The sequence below is a fragment of the Podarcis liolepis genome (assembly GCF_965112155.1).
Source record: "Podarcis liolepis genome assembly, chromosome: 4".
Classification (NCBI taxonomy): Eukaryota; Metazoa; Chordata; class Lepidosauria; order Squamata; family Lacertidae; genus Podarcis; species Podarcis liolepis.
The window spans coordinates 2522834-2549709 of record NC_139558.1 but is presented as its reverse complement, the minus strand read 5'-3'; the positions used below and the strand labels follow the sequence as shown (position 1 = coordinate 2549709).

The 26876-nt window shown below is 44.3% G+C and overlaps 1 long non-coding RNA gene across 1 annotated transcript; it reads left to right on the top strand.

The window, feature by feature from the left end:
- The first annotated feature begins 1274 nt into the window (after positions 1 to 1274).
- On the top strand, positions 1275 to 26876 carry LOC310706137. Its single transcript, XR_014525716.1, has 3 exons — positions 1275 to 1578; positions 13856 to 13921; positions 26478 to 26876. It is a non-coding gene; the product is annotated as an uncharacterized lncRNA (long non-coding RNA).

The following is a 26876-nucleotide window of genomic DNA, read 5'->3' as shown; positions in this document are numbered from 1 at the left end:
ACGTCACTTTCGATCCTTCATTTGCATACAAACTATCCAATCACTGAACGTCACTTTTGATCCTTCATTTGCATAACTATCTACAGTATCCCCCTGCTGGCCCAGGGTGAGAACTTCAGTACATAACATGCTGAAGTTTCCAAACGATCTTCAGAGGCAGCCCTATATAATGCACAAATCTGTGTTTTGTGAGAGAATTGTTAGGAGACCCCATTCCCCACCCCAGAACTACAGTCCTCAGAGTGGTCTAATAATCAACTTCCCTTTGCAGGGAACTCTGGGAATCATAGCTCAGAGGGGGGGTGAGGTATCAGCATCCATAGCAAACTACTGTTCCCAGGATTTGGGAGACAATGTGACAGCTTAAAGTGGTGTGATGCTGCTTTAAATGTATAGGGGGATTTATACCCCACTTTTTAATAGAATCCTCCAGGTGGCTATCAGTGTTAGTCAAACGCAACAGATATACCAAAATACCAAACCAACCAAGCCAGCCCTAGGCAGCCCCACTGGAGCAGGAGCAGCCAGATGCTCTGTCACATACGGCAGTTGCTGTAAGTTGGCTCTGTGAGAGTCAGAGAAGTGCGTCCAACCGGGGCCGGCCCCAATGCTGCATCTGCCTGCCCGCCCTACTCCCCCCCCCCTTCTTCTTCCATGGGGATTACAGCTGAGGAAAGTCAACGTGCAATAAGGAGATATCACCACGTAGGGTAGGGAGACTGGGACGGTAATATATTACGCTAGGGACATCGGTGGAACAAAGTGACATCAATATTACAACTGCAGCCCTTAAAAACAGCAACCTTAATTGGTTTATTATAAGAGTCTTAGTTAACCTATTGATTAAATTTGCATCAATATGCATAAGGGCAGGAAGACCTCCCTTATTTTTAAATAATGCATTCACAATTCCTAGAAGGTATCATTTAGAAGAAACATTTCCTTCTATGTATATGATCCACAGATTATATAATTATTTTAAAAAGATAAATGGGATGTGCACATTCTCATAAGGTACTTCTATATGATTTTGGGCTATCCTGCCTTTCACCCTGCAGTCCATGCTGTTCAAGAGAGTCTCCTCGAGAATAGCTTTTCCAGGACTACAGAGGAGTCAGGGGTGGGGAAGAGAGGATAAGAAAGAACTCACACAACCTTTGGATCCAACTCAATGTTGATAAAGATTAAAATCAGCTGCTATATTAGTGGGAGGTTCCTTTTTATTCCATTTTGATTACACACTGTAGCCCTAACCCTAATTTGGATGATGCCCTTCTCATTCCCAGCATCTGACAACAATTCCTTCCACAATATAAACATGGCTCCTCTCGGATGACTTTGGCTCCCAACACTTGAAAATGCTGTAGAGATGCTATCTATCATCGCCAAAATCCAACCTTGGAAAGCATGATCCACCTTATCTCACAAGTAAAGGTTTGGGAAAGATATTCTTTCATGACTTGCAAAAGCAGCACCACACATAACAAGAGGGGAAAGGGGAAGGAAACCGACAGCCAACCAGTTATGAGAGACAACCTGCACAGTGAACCGAGTGCCAAGACAGTTACAAATAGCCAAGTGCGTACAGAGGAATACCAATCAAGATCTCTTCCTTCTCCCTAATCTCTATAAGGTGCCACTTTTCAAATAGCGCTTCAGGGTAGCTTGATAATTGCTTCTTTTAAAATACCTAAATTAAATATACATCTGTAATGCCAGGCACATTTGTCTCATACCTTGTTTCAGCAGCATGACACTTTTTAAAGTAGTGTTGCTGATTTATTACCAATATGACTTGATTTTCAGTCATTTCTGTGATTTATAAATCAGGACTTTACATACTCTGGGTATTAAGGTCTATTTTATGAATCCCAGTTTATTTGTTAAAGAAGACTGATTTAGTGGACAGATTTATTAATCACTGCTTGGAAATTCAAGCTAAAGTCTTGGTTTAAAGTCTTACATTTCTAAATTAGATGCTTAAATCAAATTCCAATTTATACATAATGGGCTTGGTTACAAGGGATGTGCAGGGAAGTCATACATCTGCTACCTGCTTCTACCTGAGGATACAAAAATATGTCATGTTCATCACGAGTAACTTAGTTATTACCAGCCTAGCTGGAAATGAAGCTACTTTTAATCAAAATCTTGCCCCCAGTTAGAATTGCTACATCTTGGGGTCAGAAATTTCCTTCATTACCAAAGGCTACAGCCTTCAGTCCACAGACTCCAAAGACACTTATTCTTCTGAAGTTTCATTTAAGTCAATAGAATTACTCCAGAACTATTTCAAAAGTAATTAGTATGAGACTGCAGCATAAATGGCAAATCTTTCCCCTCCACCCCAGTGCTTGGTGGCCTTGGTTGTAGTACTGTAGGAATGTGTTGTATTTTAAAGGCACGGCATCTATCTATCATCTATCTATATCTATCTATCTATCTATCTATCTATCTATCTATCTATCTATCTATCTATCTATCTATCTATCATCTATCTATCTATCTATCTATCTATCTATCTATCATCTATCTATCTAACATCTATCTATCATCTATCTATCATCTATCTATCTATCTATCTATCTATCTATCTATCTATCTATCTATCTATCATCTATCTATCTATCTATCTATCTATCTATTCCCTATTGTCCCCCAGTAAGGGTTCAGGGAGCACACTCATCATGCTAAAGCCCCCAGATCCAGAAAAGAAGTCTATGTCAGAAAGAATCCAGGAGGAGTTGGAAGGCTAAGCTGCGTCAGGAGGGGAGCAGACTTAATGCTGGCTGTGGGAGCCAGTCTGCTGCCACTGCCACTGGCTGGTTCACTTTACCCAGCGATAGATTTCCTCCTGATGGACAGCTTGCTTATGAGTAGCAGGAAAGTGAAGCACTGGATATGATTAGGGAGCCACATGTAAAAGCCAGAGGAAGGAGATAACTAAGTGGAAGCTCTTTTCTGTCCAGCCAAAATCATAGAGTTTGGAAAGGACCCTGAGGGTCATCTAGTCCAACCACTCCAGTGCAGGAGTCTCATCTAAAGCATCCATGACAGATGGCCACCTCTGCTTTGTTGTTGTTGTTGTTTAGTCGTTTAGTCATGTCCAACTCTTCGTGACCCCATGGACCAGAGCACGCCAGGCACTCCTGTCTTCCACTGCCTCCTGCAGTTTGGTCAGACTCATGTTTGCAGCTTGTAGAACACTGTCCAACCATCTCGTCCTCTGTCGTCCCCTTCTCCTTGTGCCCTCCATCTTTCCCAACATCAGGGTCTTTTCCAGGGAGTCTTCTCTTCTCATGAGGTGGCCAAAGTATTGGAGCCTCAGCTTCACGATCTGTCCTTCCAGTGAGCACTCAAGGCTGATTTCCTTCTGAATGGAGAGGTTGGATCTTCTTGCAGTCCATGGGACTCTCAAGAGTCTCCTCCAGCACCACAGTTCAAAAGCATCAATTCTTCGGCGATCAGCCTTCTTTATGGTCCAGCTCTCACTTCCATACATCACTACTGGGAAAACCATGGCTTTTACTATACGGACCTTTGTTGGCAAGGTGATGTCTCTGCTTTTTAAGATGTTGTCTAGGTTTGCCATCGCCTTTCTCCCAAGGAGCAGGCATCTTTTAATTTCATGACTGCTGTCACCATCTGCAGTGATCATCGAGCCCAAGAAAGTAAATTCTCTCACTGCCTCCATTTCTTCCCCTTCTATTTGCCAGTAGGTGATGGGCTCAGTGGCCATGATCTTCATTTTTTTGATGTTGAGCTTCAGACCATATTTTGCGCTCTCCTCTTTCACCATCAATAAAAGGTTATTTAATTCCTCCTCACTTTCTGCCATCAAGGTTGTGTCATTTGCATATCTGAGGTTGTTGATATTTCTTCCAGCAATCTTAATTCCGGCTAGGGATTCATCCAGCCCAGCCTTTCGCACGATGAATTCTGCATATAAGTTAAATAAGCAGGGACATACAGCCTTGTCATACTCCTTTCCCAATTTTGAACCAATCAGTTGTTCCATATCCAGTTCTAACTGTAGCTTCTTGTCCCACATAGAGATTTCTCAGGAGACAGATGAGGTGATCAGGCACTCCCATTTCTTTAAGAACTTGCCATATTTTGCTGTGGTTGACACAGTCAAAGGCTTTTGCATAGTCGATAAAGCAGAAGTAGTTGTCTTTCTGGAACTCTCTAGCTTTCTCCATAATCCAGCACATGTTTGCAGTTTGGTCTCTGGTTCCTCTGCCCCTTCGAAATCCAGCTTGCACTTCTGGGAGTTCTCGGTCCACATACTGCTTAAGCCTGCCTTGTAGAATTTTAAGCATAACCTTGCTAGCGTGTGAAATGAGTGCAATTGTGCGGTAGTTGGAGCATTCTTTGGCACTGCCCTTCTTTGGGATTGGGATGTAGACTGATCTTCTCCAATCCTCTGGCCACTGCTGAGTTTTCCAAACTTGCTGGCATATTGAGTGTAGCACCTTAACAGCATCATCTTTTGAAATTTTAAATAGTTCAGCTGGAATATCATCACTTCCACTGGCCTTGTTATTAGCAGTGCTTTCTAAGACCCATTTGACTTCACTCTCCAGGATGTCTGGCTCAAGGTCAGCAACCACACTACCTGGGGTATACGAGACATCCATTTCTTTCTGGTATAGCTCCTCTGTGTATTCTTGCCACCTCTTCTTGATGCCTTCTGCTTCTGTTAGGTCCTTTCCACTTTTGTCTTTTATTATGGAAATCTTTGTACGAAATATTCCTTTCATATCTCCAATTTTCTTGAACAGATCTCTGGTTTTTCCCATTCTATTGTTTTCCTCTATTTCTTTGCATTGCTTGTTTAAGAAGGCCTTCTTGTCTCTCCTTGCTATTTTTTTGGAAATCTGCATTCAATTTCCTGTATCTTTCACTATCTCCCTCGCATTTTGCTTGCCTTCTCTCCCCCGCTATTTGTAAGGCCTCGTTGGACAGCCACTTTGCTTTCTTACATTTCCTTTTCATTGGTATGGTTTCCGTTGCTGCCTCCTGTATAATGTTACGAGCCTCCATCCATAGTTCTTCAGGCACTCTGTCCACCAAATCTAAATCCTTAAACCTGTTCCTCACTTCCACTGTGTATTCGTAAGGGATTTGACTTAGATTGTATCTTACCGGCCCAGTGGTTTTTCCTACTTTCTTCAGTTTAAACTTGAATTTTGCTATAAGAAGCTGATGATCTGAGCCACAGTCAGCTCCAGGTCTTGTTTTTGCTGACTGTATAGAGCTTCTCCATCTTTGGCTGCAGAGAATATGATCGATCTGATTTCGATGCTGCCCATCTGGTGATGTCCATGTGTAGAGTCGTCTCTTGTGTTGTTGGAAAAGAGTGTTTGTGATGACCACCTTGTTCTCTTGACAGAACTCTATTAGCCTTTGCCCTGCTTCGTTTTGAACCCCAAGGCCAAACTTGCCAGTTGTTCCTTTTATGTCTTGACTCCCTACTTTAGCATTCCAATCCCCTATAATGAGAAGACCTCTGCTTAAAACCTCCAAAGAAGGAAAGTCTGCCACCTTCTGAGTTAGTCTGTTACACTGTCAAACAGCTCTTACCAACAGAAAGTTTTCCCTGATTTTTGGTTGGAATCTTTCTTGTAACTTGAAGCCATTGCTTCAGAAAACTGGACACACTACTCCACGTGTGGTCTGATCAAGGCAGAATACAGCTGTACTATTACTTCCCTTGATCTGGACACTATACTTCTGTAGGTGCAGCCTAGAATAGCATTAACTTTTTGCGCTGCGGCATCACATGGCTGACTCATATTCTCCAATCTGTGAAGGTTATCTTGAATCCCAATTCTGTCTTCAGTGGCATTGACTACCCCTCCCAGTTTGGTGTCATCTGCAGATTTTATGAGCATCCCCTCAATTCCATCATCCAAGTTGTTTATAAAGACGCTGAACTTCAATAGACCCAAGGCAAAACCCTGTGGCACCCCACATGTCATTTCCCCCAGAATGACGAGGAACCATTAACAAGAACTCTTGGGGTTCACTCAGTCAACCAGCTAGAAATCCACCTAACAGTCACCTCATTCAACCCAAATTTTACCAGCTTCTCTGAAAGAATATAATGAGGGACTTGCCAAAAGTCTTACTGAAATCAAGATGCACTAGATGGGACTTCCGGGGTGGCGCCATCGGTAATGGCAGATTCCCTCTGACTCGGAGGGAACCGGCTCTACAGAAATCGGGTCTGTACCGCTACGGCGCAGCGGGGACCCTTCAAAAATCACAGGTGGGTGAAGCCTGTGACCGTGGGACTCGGCGGGCACCGTTTGCGCCCCCCCAATTGGCAAAGGAGCCCGGCAACGGGCTCCGGAGCAGAGCGGGGAAGTGGCGCGGTGCTGTGAGTCGTCTGCTTCTTCCGTGGAGCAAAGCCGCATAGCCGTTGCCGGAGAGCGCTGCCTTTTTCCTGGGACAGTTTGGCATCTAAAATAATCACCCGTGAGTACTTAAACATTGAACAATTGGACCTCAAATAAGAACTGGCGATTAGAAAGGAATTGGATTTAAAAAGGCACCTTAATTTGGTACTGAAACGGGAAGGTCTAAACAGGAAGTCAGCCTTCCGTTTCCTTGTAGTTAGAAGAAAGAAAAGATAATGTACACCAGAGCTTAGAAAATCACTTTTAAAGGATCGGTTTTCACCATTTAAAATCGTTGAACTCCCCTTCAGTAGCAGGAGAAGAAGGGGAATATTTTTTGGACTGTTTAAACCTGCAGAAGTGAGTTTAAAGTAAAGTAACTTTCCACCATCCTGACCCTGGAGCGGGGTGTCAGAATTGACGTTTTGAAGCTCATTAACCAGAGACAAATGTTTTTGACAGATTGTTAAAATAAGAGTAACATTGTGATTCCACTGTCTCCTTTCACATTTTAAAGGAACAAATATTGACAAAATATCTTAAAGAAAGAAACTGTGTTGCTATTGTCCTTAAAAGAAAGAATAACCAGAAGTTCTCCCCCTAGAGGGGACCGTGAAACAGTAACCAATTCTAGGGAGCTTGCAGCTGTCAAGATTACAATCGTGGGAAAGGACTTGTGACCTTGCAGGACAATGTTTTCAGAAGCACTGTTGGGTGCTTTCTGTAAAATAAATGCCCTATTGGATCAGTTAAGTCAGAAGACGGATTTGATGACTAATGCGGCCAGAACATTTGAACAGGTAGTGGGTAGCAGGACCGGGGGGAGGGGTGCTGGAAGAAGATTGGATTGTTTTTATTTCTTTTTTCTATCATTAGGAATGTTTTATAAAATTGATGAACGCTGGGAAAATGCTGAAATGAAATTACTTGGCTCTTGTAAAAATGTTTAAAGAATTAGGTAAAAAGGTAATGGTTATGAGAAGTTAGTAAAAATAAGATTTAAGTTTTAAGTTTTAAGGTTTTTTATAAGATAAGATGAAAATAGAGCAAGGTAATGCAATGACAGAATATTATGAATTATGGAAAGGATTTGCTGTGATAATTATTAATTAAGATACAAGAGATGGGAGGGGGAGGAGGTCATGGAAAGAAGGTAATGAAAGTGGAGAATTTGAAAATGATGGTTTTATTTTTTTTATTTTTCTGTTTTTGTCTTTTTGTCTTTTTTCTTTGTAATTCTAAAATTCCCCCCCCCCAGTAAATATCATTTTAAAAAACAACAACAAGATGCACTATATGAAAGCAGCTTGTGCAATGCCTCTTCTTCAAATTTTAATATAACATAAGAGATCTAATGGGTTATACTAAAGCTGCACCTAGTCCACAATACAATTTCCGACAAGTGGAATTTGTTCCACTTTTCCAGCAACACCTTGGTCATTTTGATTGTGCTTTTCTGATCCTTTTCATAAACTTGCTATCCAGTAGTAATTGGATAATGTGTCAGGAAAGCCAAGTTGGCCTTATGTCCTGACCTAGCCACTGTGATCCACGCAACGGTCACCTCCAGACTGGATTATTGTAACTCGCTCTACGTGGGGCTGCCCTTGAGAAACTCAGAAACCCAGAAACTCCAGCTGGTGCAGAATGCTGCAGTGAGACTCCTTATGGGGTCCTCGCTGCGAGGTCACATTCACCTGGTGCTATACCAGCTGCACTAGCTCCCGGTGGAGTACAGGATCAGGTTTAAGGTGCTGGTTTTAACCTTTAAAGCCCTATACGGCCTAGGACCCTCGTACCTACGGGACCGCCTCTCCTGGTATGCCCCACAGAGAAACTTATGGTCTTCAAAAAAAAAAAAAAAAACCTCTTGAAGGTCCCAGGCCACAGAGAAGTTAGGCTGGCCTCAACTAGAGCCAGGGCTTTTTCGGCTGCGGCTCCAACCTGGTGGAACGCTCTGTCACAAGAGACCAGGGCCCTGCGGGACTTGACATCTTTCCGCAGGGCCTGCAAGACAGAGCTGTTCCACCAGGCCTTTGGCCAGGGCACAGCCTGTTATGTAGTGTAGTTTCACCCTGGGCCAACAGGGGGATACTGTATATAGTTTTCACTCAGGTCTGTAGATAGTTTTCACTCAGGTCCGGGGCAGTTATTTTAGGCGGGAACTCTGAGCTGTGGTGGTTACAATGTTGACAGCCGGCTGCCTATAAATACAGGCCGGCTGAGCTGTTTGGAGTCAGTTCTATTCCAGCTTACCATAATAAAGAGCTACTTGAAGAAATTGCTGTGCCGGCTGCTATGTCAACCCACGACTTAACACTGGCGACGAAGGTGGGATGGATGGACATCAGAGCACAGCCAGATACGGCCAGCCTCTGAACTGAGCTGAATCACTGAGCTGAATCACAGAGCGAAATCACTGAGCGAAATCACTGGGCAGAACCAATTCAGAGCTGACTGTTCTGGCTAGAGCACTGTGTTCCATCCATCGCCCTTCACGCCGGTAGCGGAATCATGGCTTCACTTGTGCCTCTACCGCCGTTTGCGCCAGCCTCTGAATCATGGGACTCCTACCTCGCTCGGTTCGACTGCTACCTCCAAGCCAACGAGCTGACAGCAGTATCAAAGGATCGGAAGCGGGGCCTATTCCTCAGCCTCTGTGGGCCTGAGGTGTTTGAGACGGCCCGAGCGTTGGTTGCGCCTGAAGCAGTCCAGGCAACACCATGGGACAAGATCCAAGAGAAGCTCCGCAACCACTACGCACCAAAGCCGTCCAAGATTGCTGCCCGCCATGCGTTCTACCACCGGAACCAGGCAGAGGGGGAGTCAATCAACAACTACACCACCGCCCTGCGACAGGCTGCAATGCACTGTGAGTTCCAAGACTTAGACGATGCCCTGATGGATCGAATCGTCTGCGGGGTCCGGGACATCCATCTGCAACGGCGCCTCCTAGCCAAGCCAGACCTCACGCTACAGAAAGCCATTGAGGAGGCTGTGGCCTCAGAAGCTGCTGAACGCTCCGCCCAGGAGATCCGCAAGTCCAGCAGCCCGCGTCTTGCTAGGGAGCCAGTTCCGGTGCATCGTGAAGAGGCCAGCAGTGAGGAGGCATCCTCCAGTGAAGACGATGACGTGCACCAGACAAAGCGGGAGCGCAGGAAGTTCCAACAGAAGTCCAAGGGCCAACCGGAATGTGCTGGCTGCGGAGGCAACCATTCCCGTGCCAAGTGTCGATTCAGAGACGCCATCTGTAGGAAGTGTTCCAGAAGGGGCCACATCGCTAAGGTCTGCCGATCGGCTCCGTCTGACACCCCCCCTTCATCAACTCGCAAGTCCAAGTCTTCACTCCAGTCTGCCAAGGAAAGTTGTTTCGCTCTCACCAACTGCCGCTGCCCGTCTGGAACCACGATTGGCCAAACCGACTCGCCTACGCGACGCAAGCTGAACGTCACGGTGCTCATTGAAGGAGCTCCATGTGACATGGAGATCGACACTGGGTCTGCCCTGTCCATCGTGTCATGGAGCACCATCAAAAGACTGGTACCCAGAGTGTCCAAAAGGCAACTCGACTCTCACCGCATACACCTGAGAGACTACCAGGGAAACGACATTCCCGTGGTAGGCGTTGGCCGGTTCCGGATCGCCTTCAAGGATTTTTCGGGCCTGCTCCGGTTGGTGGTGGTCGAAGGTCAGTGGCCAAGCCTCCTAGGGCTAGACTGGTTTGATGCCCTCGGCCTGGAAGTCACTGGCATCAACTGCATCTCTAACGCAGAGACTGAGGGTCTGGTCAAAGACTTTGCCGAGGTTTTTGACGGCACCTTGGGCCAATATACAGGTACGCCCATCTCCTTTAGCCTTGATCCACAAGTCGCCCCCATCAAGCTAAAGCCACGCCGGGTTCCCTTTGCTCTCAAGGCTAAGGTGGACGAACAACTGGACAAACTGATCGCCCAAGGAGTTTTGGAGCCGGTTGACCACGCAAAGTGGGAAACCCCCATCGTCACGCCTGTCAAGCCAGATGGGTCGGTGAGAATCTGCGCTGACTACAAGTGCATGATCAACAAGGCACTTCAGCAGCACGCTTATCCGGTTCCTGTTGTCCAACACCTGCTGCATTCCCTGGGTGAGGGTAAGGTCTTCGCTAAGCTGGACCTTGCCCAAGCCTATCAACAACTGCCAGTCGATGATGCCACTGCTGAAGCCCAGACGATCGTCACCCACCGGGGGGCATTCCGTTGCCGCCGGTTGCAGTTCGGGGTGAGTGTGGCTCCTGGCATCTTCCAAAGCCTTATGGAGCGTCTCCTGCAAGGGCTTCCAGGCGTGGTACCATATTTTGATGACGTCTTGGTGTCTGCAGACTCACACCAGCAGCTGTTCGAGCGCCTCCGTGCCGTGCTGACCAGGTTCCAGGAGGCCGGGCTCAAGGTAAAGAGGGAGAAGTGCCAGATCGCCGTTCCACAGGTAGAGTTCCTGGGCTATCTTATCGATGCCTCCGGTCTTCATCCAACCACATCCAAGATCCGCGCTATCCAGCAGGCCCCCACCCCAAAGAACAAAACGGAGTTGCAGGCATTCCTGGGGCTGCTGAACTTTTATAATATGTTCCTGCCCCACAAAGCCACAGTGGCTGAGCCTCTTCACCGACTCCTTAGCACAAAGACGCCTTGGTCCTGGGGTCATCGGGAGACGGCGGCCTTCAATGCGGTCAAGGCTCTCCTTTCATTGGACAGTGTGCTGGTACAGTACAGTGAATCCAGGCCGCTGGTCCTTGCCTGCGACGCCTCACCTTTTGGCATCGGTGCTGTCCTTAGTCACCGTTTTCCAGATGGAAGAGAAGCACCGCTCGCCTACTTTTCCAGGACACTATCTCCGACGGAACGGAATTACAGCCAGCTCGACAAGGAGGCATTGGCACTTGTGGCTGGAGTGAAGAGGTTCCATGAATACCTCTATGGCAGGACTTTTGACCTCATCACTGACCACAAGCCACTCCTGGGCCTCCTCGCCGGTGATCGTCCAACTCCACCGGTCCTCTCACCACGCATGCTGCGATGGACGGTTTTCCTGGCTGCCTACCACTACCGGCTCATCCATCGCCCGGGGAAATCGATGGGCCATGCCGACGCCCTCAGCCGTTGCCCTCTTCCAGCATTTGTGGAAGACCCGGCTCCAGCTTCATCGCTCCTTCTGATTGAGGATCTTCCGGCAGCGCCTGTATCGGCTGCCACTGTGGCCTCCGCATCTGCCCAGGATCGCACCATCAGCCGGGTGCTCAACTGGGTGTGGAGGGGGTGGCCACAAGGGCCTTTTGCATCGGAGTTCCAGCCCTTCGCAACCAGACAACATGAACTCTCAGCTCATCGCGGCTGCCTGCTGTGGGGAGACCGCGTCGTGATTCCCCAGGGACTCCGTCAGCGCGTCCTGGAGGCTCTGCACGTTGGCCACCCGGGAATTGTCAAAATGAAGGCGTTGGCTCGGTGTTACGTCTGGTGGCCTAATATGGACGATGCCATCACTGCCTGGGTGTCCGCCTGTCAAGCGTGCCAGGAGTCGAGGCCTGCACCACCGGCAGCTAAGGGACACACCTGGGAGACGCCAAAGACACCCTGGTCGAGGGTGCACATCGATCTGGCTGGCCCCTTTCACGGCCGGACCTTTATGGTAGTGGTGGACGCCTATTCCAAATGGCTGGAGGTCGCCCTGATGCCCTCCACCCCTACCGAAGCTGTCATCCGGGTGCTGCGAGGCCTGTTTGCAACGCATGGGTGTCCTGATGTCCTTGTCTCTGACAACGGACCGCAGTTCACGTCAGGCACGTTTGAGCGGTATCTTTTGGGACTGGGCATCCGCCATGCCCTAACGGCACCCTTTCATCCATCCAGCAACGGGCAAGCGGAAAGAATGGTGCGCTCGACAAAAGAGGCACTGGCGCGCCTGGACCGGGGAGACTGGCATGAGCGGGTCGCCGAATACTTGTTCGTGCAACACATCACCCCTCATGCGGCCACAGGGAGGAGTCCTGCTGAACTGCTTATGGGCCGCCGCCTCAGGTCACCGCTCGACCGGCTACACCCAGACTTTGCCGTGGCTGAACCCCCAGGCTGTGCCAACGCACCACGGTCATTTGTCCCAGGAAACCAGGTCTTTGCCCGGAACTATGTGGGGGACATCCCTTGGGTGCCAGCCACAGTAGTGGGAGTCACTGGACCTCGCTCGTACCAGGTGGCACTCGAAGACGGACGCTTGTGGCGACGGCACATAGACCAGCTTAGGCGCAGGGTTGGGGACTTGGACACTACCGAGGTGCCCCCAACTGCGCTTGCGGCTCCAGAAGAGACACGTACAGATGGCGAGGCCCCACCTACACCTCCCTCGCAAACTGCCAGCGTGGAGCCAAACCAAGCCGTTTCAGAACAGACTCAGACCACTCCACTTGCGGAGGCTCCACCCACAGCCGCGGATCCAGGGGAGTTGGTTCCAACGCCACCTAGGGTCGCACCACAGCCTCAGCGAGAACTGTGTGGCCCTCCGGACTGGGCTACCAGTCCCCGGCGGTCTGGCAGAGTTTCCAAGCGCCCAACTTATTTAAAGGACTATGTTGTTGGACAGGTATCACTGTTGGTCTAAGTATGGGAAATGTAACCGATATGCTTTTGTGCCTAATTGAACCATTACGCGTAGTGCTGTATATAAGGAAACCATTACGATTGTAACTAACGCCTTATCTCGGTGGGGAGGGGTGTTATGTAGTGTAGTTTCACCCTGGGCCAACAGGGGGATACTGTATATAGTTTTCACTCAGGTCTGTAGATAGTTTTCACTCAGGTCCGGGGCAGTTATTTTAGGCGGGAACTCTGAGCTGTGGTGGTTACAATGTTGACAGCCGGCTGCCTATAAATACAGGCCGGCTGAGCTGTTTGGAGTCAGTTCTATTCCAGCTTACCATAATAAAGAGCTACTTGAAGAAATCGCTGTGCCGGCTGCTATGTCAACCCACGACTTAACACAGCCTGACTCCCTCCCTCGGCAATCTTTGCGGAGCTCTGGCCTAATGGTTGCGGAGCTCTGGCCTAATTAATTTTATAATGAATGAGTTTAGAGTGTTGTTTGTGCTTACTTTTGTACTGTTTTATTGTTGTTAGCCGCCCTGAGCCCGGCTTCGGCTGGGGAGGGCGGGATATAAATAAAAATTATTATTATTATTATTATTATTATTATTATTATTATTATTATTATGTGTTTTACTTTCACTGATTGGAGGATTAGATATGCAACCAGTGGTTTCCAAAGACCAAAACTGCAAAACTGGTTGGTCAAAATAGCATCAACACAGAGCAATGAACTAAAGCAGGCTGTGTGCGAAACTGCTGGTCCATTACTCATTTTCATCTGTCACATGGCCTCTCCTCCTTGGCCTTCTCTATCTCCTCTTTTCTTCTATGCTTCCTCAGCCCTGGAATAAAGCATTACAGTACTGGCAATCTGAGAAGAAGCAGGAATCCCAAGAGTTTTTCCAGGTACAAAATTGTGTCTCCCTGTTTCCTTTTATAAAGTTTTCTGTACCTTGCAGATGGTCTAGGTAGGCTTCACTTTGACACCAGGGGAAGATAACTGGCAGTCTAGATACCAATCTCTTTGCCCAGCACCAGCTAGTGACCCTGATCTTTATACTGTTAATATCACAATCGGGACATCGCTTACTGTTTAATCAAAATACAAACATGAAATGTTGCATATGTCCTTGTCAGAATGCAGAGGCACTTTGAGATTGGGAGGAATTCTTTCTTGTACACCGTCATGCCAGCGAAAATATGCACCACATTGTAGAGAGCATGATTGCACCTTGAAAGTACATGAAAATGTTGTGTGGGGGATGTTACTTGACAAAACTTGGGTGGTGGACCTACACAGGATATCTGAAATGCCAGATGCAAATCTTTACGAATTGTGTGTGCCAACAGCAGGAGACATAAAGATGAGACTAACATTTTCCTTCGCACAAGGTGCTGGCATGATAGAGCAGGGGCTTCTGCAGTGCTGTTTTGGAGCTACTTCACATCAGATGCCAAATGTTTGATTTGGAAAATCATTAGCAGACATTATCCTTGAGGTTGTGTGACTGGGGACTTGATGAGCAGTAGCAGCAGCAACATCCCAACCCATCCTCTTACGAAATAACTCTTCAGTGTAGAAAGCTTTCCTTTTGTGTTCATCCAGGTTCTTTATGTTTTCTCTGCTGCAATCCCTCCACATCTGTTAAACTTGCCCATCTCCAGCTGAGAAGAAGGTACTGATAGATTGCACAGCCATGTTGCACATTCTGTTGTTCTTGGCAGTAGCTTCCCCTTTTGCAGCATCCAAAAGTGCACAGTAGCTGCAAGTGGGTTTTCAGAGCTACATTCTCTCCTGCACATTGAAACAAATTGGATGGCTTTGATATGATATGGACCAGCACAAAAGGCGTCGAGTCTGTCCCTGGAGGCGTCAGCTGGCACTGCGCAGAACATCTTAAGCAGCACGTGACGTTCTGATGGGACGGTGGTAGCAGAAGTTAAAAGTAAGAATTGCCTCTCAGAAATTAGGATTTCAGCATCGCAGCCTTTACAAACAGATTAAAACTTAACTAAGGTGAAACTGCCTGTTGAACATGCAAAGCAAAATCAATGAGAGATTTCTTCTATTTCTAGGAAAGGGAAACCAAGCAGACTGCAAGTTTATCCAGGTCAATCAGAGTTCTCAACTCAGCTCAGACTTCTCTAGCAGATCCTGTATTCACAGAGAATACAGCTCACAAAGAAATAAGAAGGGGCATCAAGGAAGAAAAATATTTTCTCCCCCATGAAGACCTATTGTTTTGGGTTCTGGTTCCATGCTTAGCTCAGTATTTGGATTCTTTTTGAACACCGTTTATTATACATTTGGTGCCCAGTGTTAGAAACACTATCATTTCATTAATGGACAGAAGGTCTGAAGCCTGATAATCACACAGGTTTAATTATGCTAGATGTTAGCTCATCATATATTTCAGTGAATCTATTTTAATTTCTCACCCATCAGCTAATCCACCTACTCATTTCTTACCTGGTTCAAACATTGGCTCATGGTTTGATCATTCATGCCTGTCACACTCCACCTCAATCCTCACCTTTCACACATGGTTTGATGAAACCATAGTTTGTCCTGTGCAGGTGTAATAAACAAGAGTTTGACCAAACCAATAAGTGAGGGAAAAGATTTTCGGTGAATCAATATATCTGATATGTATGATTATATACTCACGCAGAGTCTGCAAAATCGGACTTCTGCAATTTAGTTTTGTATAATGTTTCTGTCTCGTTCTCAAACTCTATAAAGAATTATGCTATTCTTAAAGAAACTCCTTTTATGGTTCTGTCTCTGAGTCAACTTTAATCCAGCAACCAATCCAGCCCATGAGTTTGTGTCCTGAGATTGTTGCAGAGCTTAATTATAATAAATGCATGTAAAGCTTCCGGAAATCCCTTGTACCTGATTGAAGGTACACAAGCACCCCAATTTGTTATTACATGTTTTCATCCCTGCAAAACAGTCTCTCAGTTTTAAATTTACACTAAATATCTCACCTCTTGCCCTCCTCTTTTTTTTTTTAAGGTTACAGCTAAGCATTTAAAATTACTTTGCCCAATGTTGGAAAAGATATGCAGGAGTAGCCGTGCAATTCTTGGACCTGATTAAACCAAATCTTTTTCAACTGGAAGCTGAAACACTTTATCAGGCAGAGACAGCACCTACAAAGCAAATTCAATGGAATCACCTGTGCCCCTAATAGTAATAAAGTGGAAAGCAGACACTACAGCTGCAACCAGAATAATAAAAGAGGTAGAGCTTCTACTCTCTATAAAGTTATTCCACCTGGAACAGCCATCTTTCTCTGAATAAATTTGCAAATAAACACAGGCTGAGTTCTTGTTAGGAGGTCCCTCTCTCATGCTCTCGTTAGGGGACAAAATCTGTCACATGCTGTCTCACTGCTTCTGCAGAGACCACAGCTACAAATGATCATTCGTGTGTGTGTGTGTGTGTGTGTGTGTGTGTGTGTGTGTGTGTGTAAAATGCAGCAGAGAACTAGAGCTGAATGTTCTCAGCTTCAGATGAAATATGCTGCACATTCCAAGTTAAATCAAAGCTTTAGATATGCTTCCCAAACGACCACATTTCTTGACCATTCTGAAACCAAACACATTACACTCCACGTATACAGACCACATGATATGCCCCAGGGACACACACCTTTCAGCCTGTAGTTTGAGGTGAGGTGCTGAAGTGGGAATTTTCGCAGGTGCAAGTTCTCAAGTTATGATGCTGTGAGACTTTGAATATCTGCACCTGCCCAAATGTTCTCATCTACTTAGCTATTGGAAGTCATAGTACAAAAGGACTGTCAGGTCAACCATGCTTGGGCCAGATTATCAGTTGAATTTAATATAACATTGTTGTGCCTTCCTTCAGCTCAAGGCATCTTACAGTATCAAAGCATTTTAAAACAACAATGAAAAGACAAGACTACGTACAGTAGGGTTTGCCTCTCAGTTTTTTTTAATAGACCTGCATTCTAGCACCACTTCTCATGAGTAAAAGATGTAGCAGCAACTTGAGCCTTTCTACATGACAAATTTAAACTATTTTCAAATCTCTTTAATTCTTAATGCTGCCTGATAATTGTAGGTCTGTGAAGGTGCTAAAGATCCAGTATCAAAGTGCTACAGATTATTTGGAAAGAGTCATGATCTATAAGCCAACCAAGAAGCCAAGCAATTGTTTTTGTAGTCTGAGTCCTTGAGCAGTAAAGATCTCTAGATACTGAAGAGAGATGCATTTTTAAAAAAAATTGCCCTGTCTAGTTTGCAATCACAGAAGCACACATGTGAATGATAATGCATTATATAGTCATTATATAGTGTTCTATAGTTGACGAAGTTAGGTTAGCTACACAGGAAGTCAAATCACTGGCAGCAAGTCTCAGTATCCACAGTTTCAGTGCAGAATTCTCCAGCATTACCTGAACATATCGAACCTGGGATCTTTTAAATCAGAGGTTCCCAATTAGCTAAGTACTGCAGACACCCTGCTTTTCAAAAGCCAACCACAGAGCCCCTACTTTGGGAAATTTTGGTATCTTTCTCCAATATCTAGAGATCCAGAAATGAATCTAGCCTGTGAAGAACAGCAACTGTGGTTATGATGAGTGCCGTTAAACACAGGTTTTAAAAGTCATCCCATGAAGGCAAAACAGGGACAATTTTTTATCAGAGTTGGGCACCAAGAAATAGAAGCTGTCCCTGGTAAATAGAGACCACTGGAGCATGTGACATTTGCTTCTACATTTCTTTTGTAAGTGCCATTGCTTGGATGCCAGACAAAACAACAGGCAAGTGTTGCTGCTAAAGCTCTTATTACTTTAGTCTGCTAGAAAACCAAATAGTAAGTGGCACAATGTTAGGGGAAGGCAGAAGCAAAGGGAAGAGAGTTCTTGTTGCCTTTAAGGAGATAACTCTCCTCTCCAAATTAGATTAGGAACAGGGTTTCAAAGGAAAACAGCAGACTTGTGTAGTAGAAGAAATTGTCTGGTCATCCAGTGAGAATCCTTCCCAGTCAAGCACAAGTACAGTCTAGTGCAGCAGTTACACTTGCAAAGCAGTGGGGAACCTTTCTCCCCAAGGGCCACATTCCTTTCCAGGGGCCACATGCCATTGGCAGATGTTGCCAGAGGCTGCCACAGAGAATGCTCTCTCCAGAGCTCCTCCCCTCAGCATCTGAGCTTGGTGAAACTGCAAAGAGGACACCACATGCACGACAACTGGTAGCCCAAGGGCAGGTTTTTATTTGTGGCGGCGAAGCCTTTATGAAATCCATAAGCTTTTGCTTCTCTCTAATTTTAGCAAAATCATGCCTCCTGCTACCTGGTGCATTAAATCCTGCCATTCTTGGCTGAGCCTTCCCCCCCCCCCCCATAAGTGTTCACAGAATTGAAGCTTTACTTGTTATTGTACAAGAAAGACAGAGAGATGATGCACTCTTACTCAGGAGTAAGTTGCACTGAGTTCTCTACAGACAGCCTACATGGTGCCTCTCACATATTGGTGTCCTAATTTAGGATTGTTCTTTTAAATTAGGGAAACTTTTTAGTGCCAGCAACACTGAGTATATAGTATCTCCTGAAAATTATGTTTATGTGTATATTCATAACATCTCCTTTAATAGCGTTGCCACAGGAGTAAGCGCAGGGCTGCAACAAGAAGTATGAATTAAAAATGTCCATGCATTATTAAGGCTGGGCATATAGAGTCTATCAAGGAAGAACAGCAATAAGACCCTATTCTATGGATATTGATGTGTCAATAATTCTCGGGTGATTTGTATATTCATTCATGCTTCATTAAAGATTCATTGGGGTTTAATTCCAGGGAAATTCAAATATAAGGAGCATCTCTGATAAAAGAGGCAAACCTTTTAAATACCTTCCTGTGTGTGTGTTTATTTTTTAATATAATCTATCAGTAATACTTTTACAGCAAAGTGTTTGCCACTCAGCCTGAAATGTTGTTTTGTTGGTTTATTAAAGATTTATTGCTATTTTACCCAAGAGGAAAATTTACATGACATGCATTATAAACACTAAGAGCATGAGGCAGAGCTAAGGAGGACCCTATTCATTAATATGGGGTTGTGCTGTTTTAAGAATGGAATGCTCTCTAAGAATCAGAGTATTTACTCACTGGGAACGGAATAAAAACAGTTCATATTTTATTCCACACTTGTGGAAATGTGACTCCTAGACCTCATGCACCAAATATTTGTAGCCTAATCCCCCCCCCCTTTGATACAGCTTGACCAATCAACCTGGGAGGGGAGATTTAAAAGTAGGTGCAGGTCAGGCATGGAAGTATGTGGGACAAATGTTTATTTAATTCAGAAGGACACATTTTGGAGGTCTTGTGAGACACAAAAAAGCATTTGGCATCATGGTATTACTATAGAGGGCGGTCTTGCCAAGGGCGTCTTTTTAGATTCAGGTAGGCAATATAATAAACTCCAAGTTTATTACATTAACAGAGTTTATTTGCTAGAAAAGCTTGCAAAGCACAAAGTATTAAAAAAGCAGAGCTCTCACAGTCCTTTGAACTGCTGGGAAAAACCCTCCGAGGAAGCAGCTCATCTTCCCACTCCTTCAATCTAAGGCTTGTGTGGTAATTATTTTGTTTTATTATTTATTAAATTTGTATACTACTCATCATCTGAAGATCACAGGGCCATTTATAACATAAAAATGGAATAAAAGCACCAAATATATAACATAACAACAACAATTAAAACAATATCCCCCTCTGATACATTTTCATACTCCACAGCAGCTATTTGAGTGCCATAATCTCACATGATTTCACACCCAAATCTCCCCCTGAAAATGTGCTTTGCTGCGATCTTGCGCAGAGCCACAAAACTCAGTCTTTGGGGTTCCATAATCTCATGTGGGTCACATGACTTGTGCAGGAGCATGGGCAGGAAGATGCACACCCCAGTTTGGGGACTCATGTTGGAGTGTATGCATTTTAAAGGCCATAGATTCGCCAAAGGCCTGGTTGAAAAGAAACATTTTCACCTGGTGCCTAAAGGTGCCAGACAAAGCTCGCTGGGAAGAGTATTCCACAAACGGGAGGCCACAGCATAAAAGCCCCCATCTCATGTCACCACCCTTGAGACCTCTGGTGGAGGAGGCACACGAAGAAGGGCCTCAGGTGAGGATTGCAGGGTCAAGGTCAGTTCAAATGGCGAGAGGCAGTCCTTGAAGTCCTGAGTTGTTTAAGGCTTTATAGGTCAAAACCAGTACTTTGAATTGGACCTGGAAACTAATTGGCAGCCCGTGCAGTGGGAAAGAATTGGCATTATATGCTCAAACTGCCTTGTCCTGTTGAGTAACCTGGCTGCCGAATTCTGCACCAGCTGAAGTTTCCAGGCTGTCTTCAGCCCCATGTACAGTATAAATGCATTGCAGTAATCTAACCTAGAGGTTACCAGAACATAGAAAAAAAAGGGAAGTCAGTAAAGTCAGTAAATGAGTGAGGGGGTTTTCTGACTTGGATCTTCATCTAAGGCAGGGAATGACTTAGAACCATAACACTCATGCTTGTGTTGAAGGTGAAATTATGCCCTTCAATACAATGGGTTTGTGAAATTACAACATCCTTCCATGACAAGAATACCTTTGTATGCACTTTAAAAGCTGTGAATCTTTGTAGTGCTATGCAGTTTTAGCCCATCTTCCCAGCTATCCTGGATTATTTTGCAAAACACTTAGTAATTCAGTTTTGTCATAGAGGTTCACAGCATTAACACCCCAAGAGGATCTGGCCTCTCCCATAGTGACAGCCTTGGATTCCAACGCAAATCAGGCATAGCTGTGTCTCCCAACTGTCCAGCCTGCAGCCTTGCAGCTCACACAACTCAATGCTCAACTGCGGACTTTGTTTTTATCTAACTACCGGCAAGTTGAGGGTGTGAGTTGAGGGGGGGGGGGCACCCATTTGCTGTCTGGCACAGAGCCACTTCCTTTGTTACCTTAACATTCCATACTCAGGTCATTAACTCAGCAGGAAGCTGGGCTAACTCTTCCAGGAATTTTAATGCTTTCTGAATCCAAGAATTAGAAGGGTCTTGGCATATAGCCTAACTCCCCCTCTCCCCAGAAAAACAACCTCATAACAATACATAGAAACATCCCATGTCTGAAGATACAATTTGATAGAGTTGAACAGTTTATAAATAAATTCAGCAAAGCAGATATTTTTAACTACTAATACGACAAAAACAGTTTTAGAATAATCATATAAATGGTTAGAATATGCTGGAGCCATAACTCAAAGCAAATATTTCAACCTACTGCTAATTAATCACAATCTTATTTATGGCAAATCTTGCCATAGGATTGCCCCTGAAATATTATAAAAAACATAAACAAGCCTCTTAATATGCAAGAATTGATTATACATTTTGCTTCTTTTTGTGCTATATTTGTTATATTATACTTGCAATTACTGCAATTTATTTTCCCTTGACATTTCTCCAAATGAGGCACTGAGTGTGTGCAGAGTGAGATGGAGCTTTAGGAGGCAAATGGATCACAAAAGATTTTTCTTTTCTTTTCATCACTCTGGTGGGTTGTCCTTTATTTTATACCAGTACACCCACCACATCCAAGTCACCTGTTATTCCTTAACAAACGTACAGATTTAATTGCATATTAACTTGGTAAAAAAGAGGGGCCTGAAAGTGAGCTGCTCTCCCCACTCAAAAATGGGTATGCTGTATTTATTTATTTATACAGAATTTCTATGCTGCTTAACTGTAAATAATAATAATAATAATAATAATAATAATAATAATAATAATTTACTACGTAGACCCCGTCCACTTTGGGCAGCTTCCAACAGGATATTAAAAACACAATAAAACATCAAACATCAAAACTTCTAAGCAGTTTATCTCCCTCCCCCCACCTATATTTTAGAAAGTGGTTTGTCTTATCTGTCTCTCCTCGATGTGCTCAAGTTATTGTTGCCCAATTTGCCACAAGGGTTCCTGAGGTGGAGGAGCCAATCTTCATCTGTGTTTCAACACCAGATGCCATTTTGAATCAAGATGGCAGACCGAACCCTGAGTTTGATGTGACTTTGACTCATTTTACGTGGCAGTTCCAAACTGTGCTAATTTGGATGTTTCTGAATATATTCTACACTCAACCTTTGCATGTCATCATCACCCCTATCCCTGCAAATGGAGCTGCAGTTCTGGTGCTCTAGATTGTTCCACCAACACAGAAGCTAGTATCTTAGCTGAGCATAGAACCTCGGCCAGTCTCTCCTTTCCTGCTGGCAGCAATCTGGAATCACAGAATCATAGAACTGTAGACTTGGATGGACCCTATGAGACCAACCCCTGCAATGCATTGCTCTTGAATGTATTCTGGAGCTCTTGAGTGCTCTGAACCTGACAGCTCATTTCACGTCTGGCCAGAAGTCCTAGCCCAGGAGTATTCAACATGGTGTTCTCCGATGTTGTTGGACTTCAGCTACCATCAGTAGTTAGAAGAGCACCATATTGGCTACCCATGCCCTTGCCGCTAGCTGTGGTTTGCAGCTCTCTCCAAAAGTGAATAGAAACAGATCCTGGTGCACCCACTGGCTTGTGCAACACAGATTGAATGGCTGGCCAAAGAAGAACGCCATCAAATATGTACTATCCTGGCGTCTAAAAGAAGCCCTCAGCCATGCCCCTGTGCCTCTCCTACACCACCTAGACAGAACATAACACTCTCCCACTATTCTAACATTTCTACAGTTTGTGGGGTGGGCTTGTGTACCTGTGGGACTGCTTCTGTGCTCTGTAAACTTTGTTTTGCTGATGGCACAAGCAGCCTCAGCCACAGTGAAAATGCAACATTGCTCCTGGAGGTCCAGCCATGTTTGGAAGGGGAACGGCATGGCTGCTACCAAATACTGTATCCTTTCAACCGGATATGCCTGGGACTGAACCAGGGACTTTCTATATATGCAAAGCATATGCTCCGCCACAGAAGTATTGGATATCCTTGGATTAACCACTTCTCTAGAGAACTTAGTGAGGTACAGTGTCGGATTATCACATGCAAACTCCCTGTGCAGGTTCTCATGCGCAGCACCCTAAGAAGCCTTGGCTTAATGATATTCCACACCACCCTCTTAAAAACCCCAGGATAACTCATGATTGCATGTGTGCCACATCTTCCATCATTTACATTCTGATGCCCCCTAGTTACAATGTATTTACTTATCCTGCATTAGAAATGTATAATATTCAGGAAGATGATTGAGAAGTGTCTGACAATAAATCAGTGAAATGGCATAAAGAGTAGAGCACTTTTGTGGAGCAAATATGTTCACATGCAGCATGTGCATCTATGGATGGAACCTGATTAATATTTAGATGGAGAGCATTGATGAAAAATGTTTTGATTGCATTCACCGTTTCCCCCAGACCAACTGATTTCTCACACAGTGTTCATTCACCGATGCAGCCTTTCCCAGCCTCGGGTTCCCCAGTGCCACAGCTCCCATCAGCCCCAGGCAGCATGGCCCAGTGGTCAAGGAGTGTTGGAATTTTAGTCTAACAACATCCAGGGACCAAAGGCTGCACTAAGGCAACAATCAGCTAGCAGTAAGTTCCACTGAATTTAATGGGATTAATTTCTGACTAGCCAATTCCATCAGCTGCTATTTAAAATTTTAAAACATGCATGTTAAATGTAAAATACACATTCAGTGTTACATCTAGCTTGGCCCGTTGAACTCATAATTATCTTCATTTGGTCAGCAGTAGAACTGATGTGTTGAGAATTCTTTATTTTATTCTTTGTTTTATTTTTTAAGAAAAAAGTCTGAATTATGTACCGAATATGTGTGGTTTGACAGATCTTTCAATTCCCTATTGTCTTTTACTACCCTTCATTTATGCACTGATGGTATATTACAAAAAAGCAACATGGATGGGATTATAATATATATGAATACATCAAGATTCTCTCACATAATTGTGGTGTGTGTTTAACTGATATGCATGTGCACTTGTTCAAATTAATGAAGCATCACAAAACAACCTTTATGTGACTGGATCAAAACTTTGTTCTATTTTTCACAGCATTTCATGGATGTACAAGAGCTCATTTGTGCATCAATAAAGCACCATACAAAAAGGATTTTGATGTAATCTTGAGGTCCCCAAATGGTGCCCACCATCGTCTTTAATCCCCTCAGGGCCAGATTAATAAGGACCACACAACTTGAATTGTTGGAGGAGAGAGAGAAATGCCTTCTGTGAAATGGGTGGGTTTCCTGGCAGGCAGGGAAATAAGTTTGTCTTTTTTGTGAAAGGTGTTGGGTACTGGAGCACAAAACTGCATGTTCAAATACAGTTTTGCTTTCTGAGGCTCACTGTTAACTGGGCAATTTGCTTGTATCGCAGGCTCCCCAGTTTGCCTTCTGCGGAGCAGGTGCATCCTGTCCTCCACAGCAGCCATGTTGAGAGCAGGCCTGCTGTTGTTCTCCTACTTGCAAGATGATGCATTCTGCAGCCAGGTGAGGGTGTGCAAAAATGCCCACCACCACTTAGTTGCCACTGTGGCCCCATAGCCAACCCTACAGTTGTGGAGATGTAGAAACTTATCTGACAATTAACCTGTTTTTGAAACTGGTTTGGTCAGTTCAGCAATTCTCCCCCCACCCCATCCCATCTTATAAAAATATATTCTGGTTAGCTGGCTATCCTGTATATACGGCTGATCCCACAATTGATCCTATAATCTGCATTTACATTTTATTGAATGCAAACACTTTGAAACATAAATTTCAAATTTTGCATATATTTGACCATTCCTAGAGCACTCTGCTAAAGAGTGGGAAAATGTCTGCAAATCAAATAAACAAGATATAATTGGGGCAGTTAGGGTAGGTAACAGTTTTTTAAAAAATCAAATTAACAGCAAGACTAAAGAATAGAGGAAATTATAAAGAAGAAATGGTTCAGTGGAGTTTCTTAACAAATTGTGTATAAAGAGAATTGAGAACAGCAAGTATTGGAGTAGATTATTTTGTGAAGTAAGTCTTATCAGTGCCAACAAGCAAGTTTTTCTATTCTTGGTTTTAATGTTCCAGTTAATGCATTTATGAAAGTATATAGGCAAATAATCAAATACGGATACAAGCACGTTTAGTTTTCTGTGTAAATGTTGTTTGTGGAGAGTAAAATTTATTCATTTATTATATTTTTAAAAATCCCTATATATAAATATAGGAGCAGGAAAGGAGCCCTCTCAGATATGTCTCCCTGTATGTAGCAAACAGTAATAAACCATGCAGGCCCACCGCCCAACATTTTGTGGTAAGAGGACCTGAGAGTACCTTGAACCAGAACCTATGTGCAAGTAGCCTAATAGATGTAAAGTATTAAATATTAATACAATTAAAATTAATTATATAAAATTTTAAATGAGGGCTTAGCACTTGGCTGGGATCCCATTGCCTTTGGCCAAAACACTAGGAGATGGGAGCCACTTCCCTTCTTACTGAGCAATTGAAAGAAAGAAGATTCCACCTAAACATTAGGAAGAACTTCCTGACAGTAAGAGCTGTTTGACAGTGGAATTTGCTGCCAAGGAGTGTGGTGGAGTCTCCTACTTTGGAGGTCTTTAAGCAGAGGCTTGACAACCATATGTCAGGAGTGCTCTGATGGTGTTTCCTGCTTGGCAGGGGGTTGGACTCGATGGCCCTTGTGGTCTTTTCCAACTCTAGGATTCTAGGATTCTATGATTCTATGAATTGAGTAGAGCAAGTGGGGCGCTGCAACAGATTGCTGCAGTGTATCCCTGCTGTACATGTGCTGCTCCTCTTCCCCCTCTGCCCCCCTCCCACTGCCTTGGAAGGCTCCCCAGCAGGGAATGTGGCGTCTCCCTTGCCTTACAGGAGAAAGAAAGGGGCTCTGAATTTTTGCTTATTGTAAAAAGTGTGAGAGATACTTCATTTTGAAAATAACCAAGAACACCATAATAAAAATCCTACATAGGATGTTAAGTTTTATTGCCATTTTGGTGAAATAACAAGACTAAAGAACCTAGCTAATTCAAGGGTATATAGGTTAACTGTTTTCCATCTAGAAGCATGCTTGTTTGTAATTGTTCTGTTTTGTTGAAGTTTCTAATCTCTGTGATAAAAATTCTATGCCAATAAACCATGGAGACTGTTGCCTTCTGTCCTGAATGACATAAATCTCCATTTTTAAGTACTTGGAAAATACACAGAGAAGAATATCAAACAGCAATAATTTAATTCACTACATACCTTTTAAACAGATTACACCATTCTTGCAGGATAGATATTTAATCCCATTGAAATTGTGATTACACCCTCCTTGCATATCAATTTTTGCTTTAGTGATCTCCCTCTCTAAACCCACTTAACTGTAATTTCTCTCTCTCTCTCTCCCTCCCCCCGCCTCTTTATTTTTTAGCTAATTCCTGCCCTGCAATTTCAGATACAAATGTCCGGAAGACATATATTGTTGGCTCTCTGCTGTGATAACGACGCCAGATTTATCGCTATGCTCTCAGCTAGAACTGCTAGTACTTAGGGACCTGGAGTGCTCCATTTCATATTGATGTCCACTTCCTCAGTAAACGAAGTTCTTTTCTGAAGAGAATATCTATTAAATATAAAGAAGCTCTTCTGAACTCATTACAAGGATGAGGCGTGGTACCCATTTATTACCTCTGCCAGTGCAGGGATGCCCTCCAGGGTTGCTCACGTCCTTTCAGAGGGATGTTTTGGTGATCAGCTCTGTAACTGAGCTGTATACTATTGCTGCATGTTCACTGATACTGTATATAAATCTTGAAGTTATAAGAATATG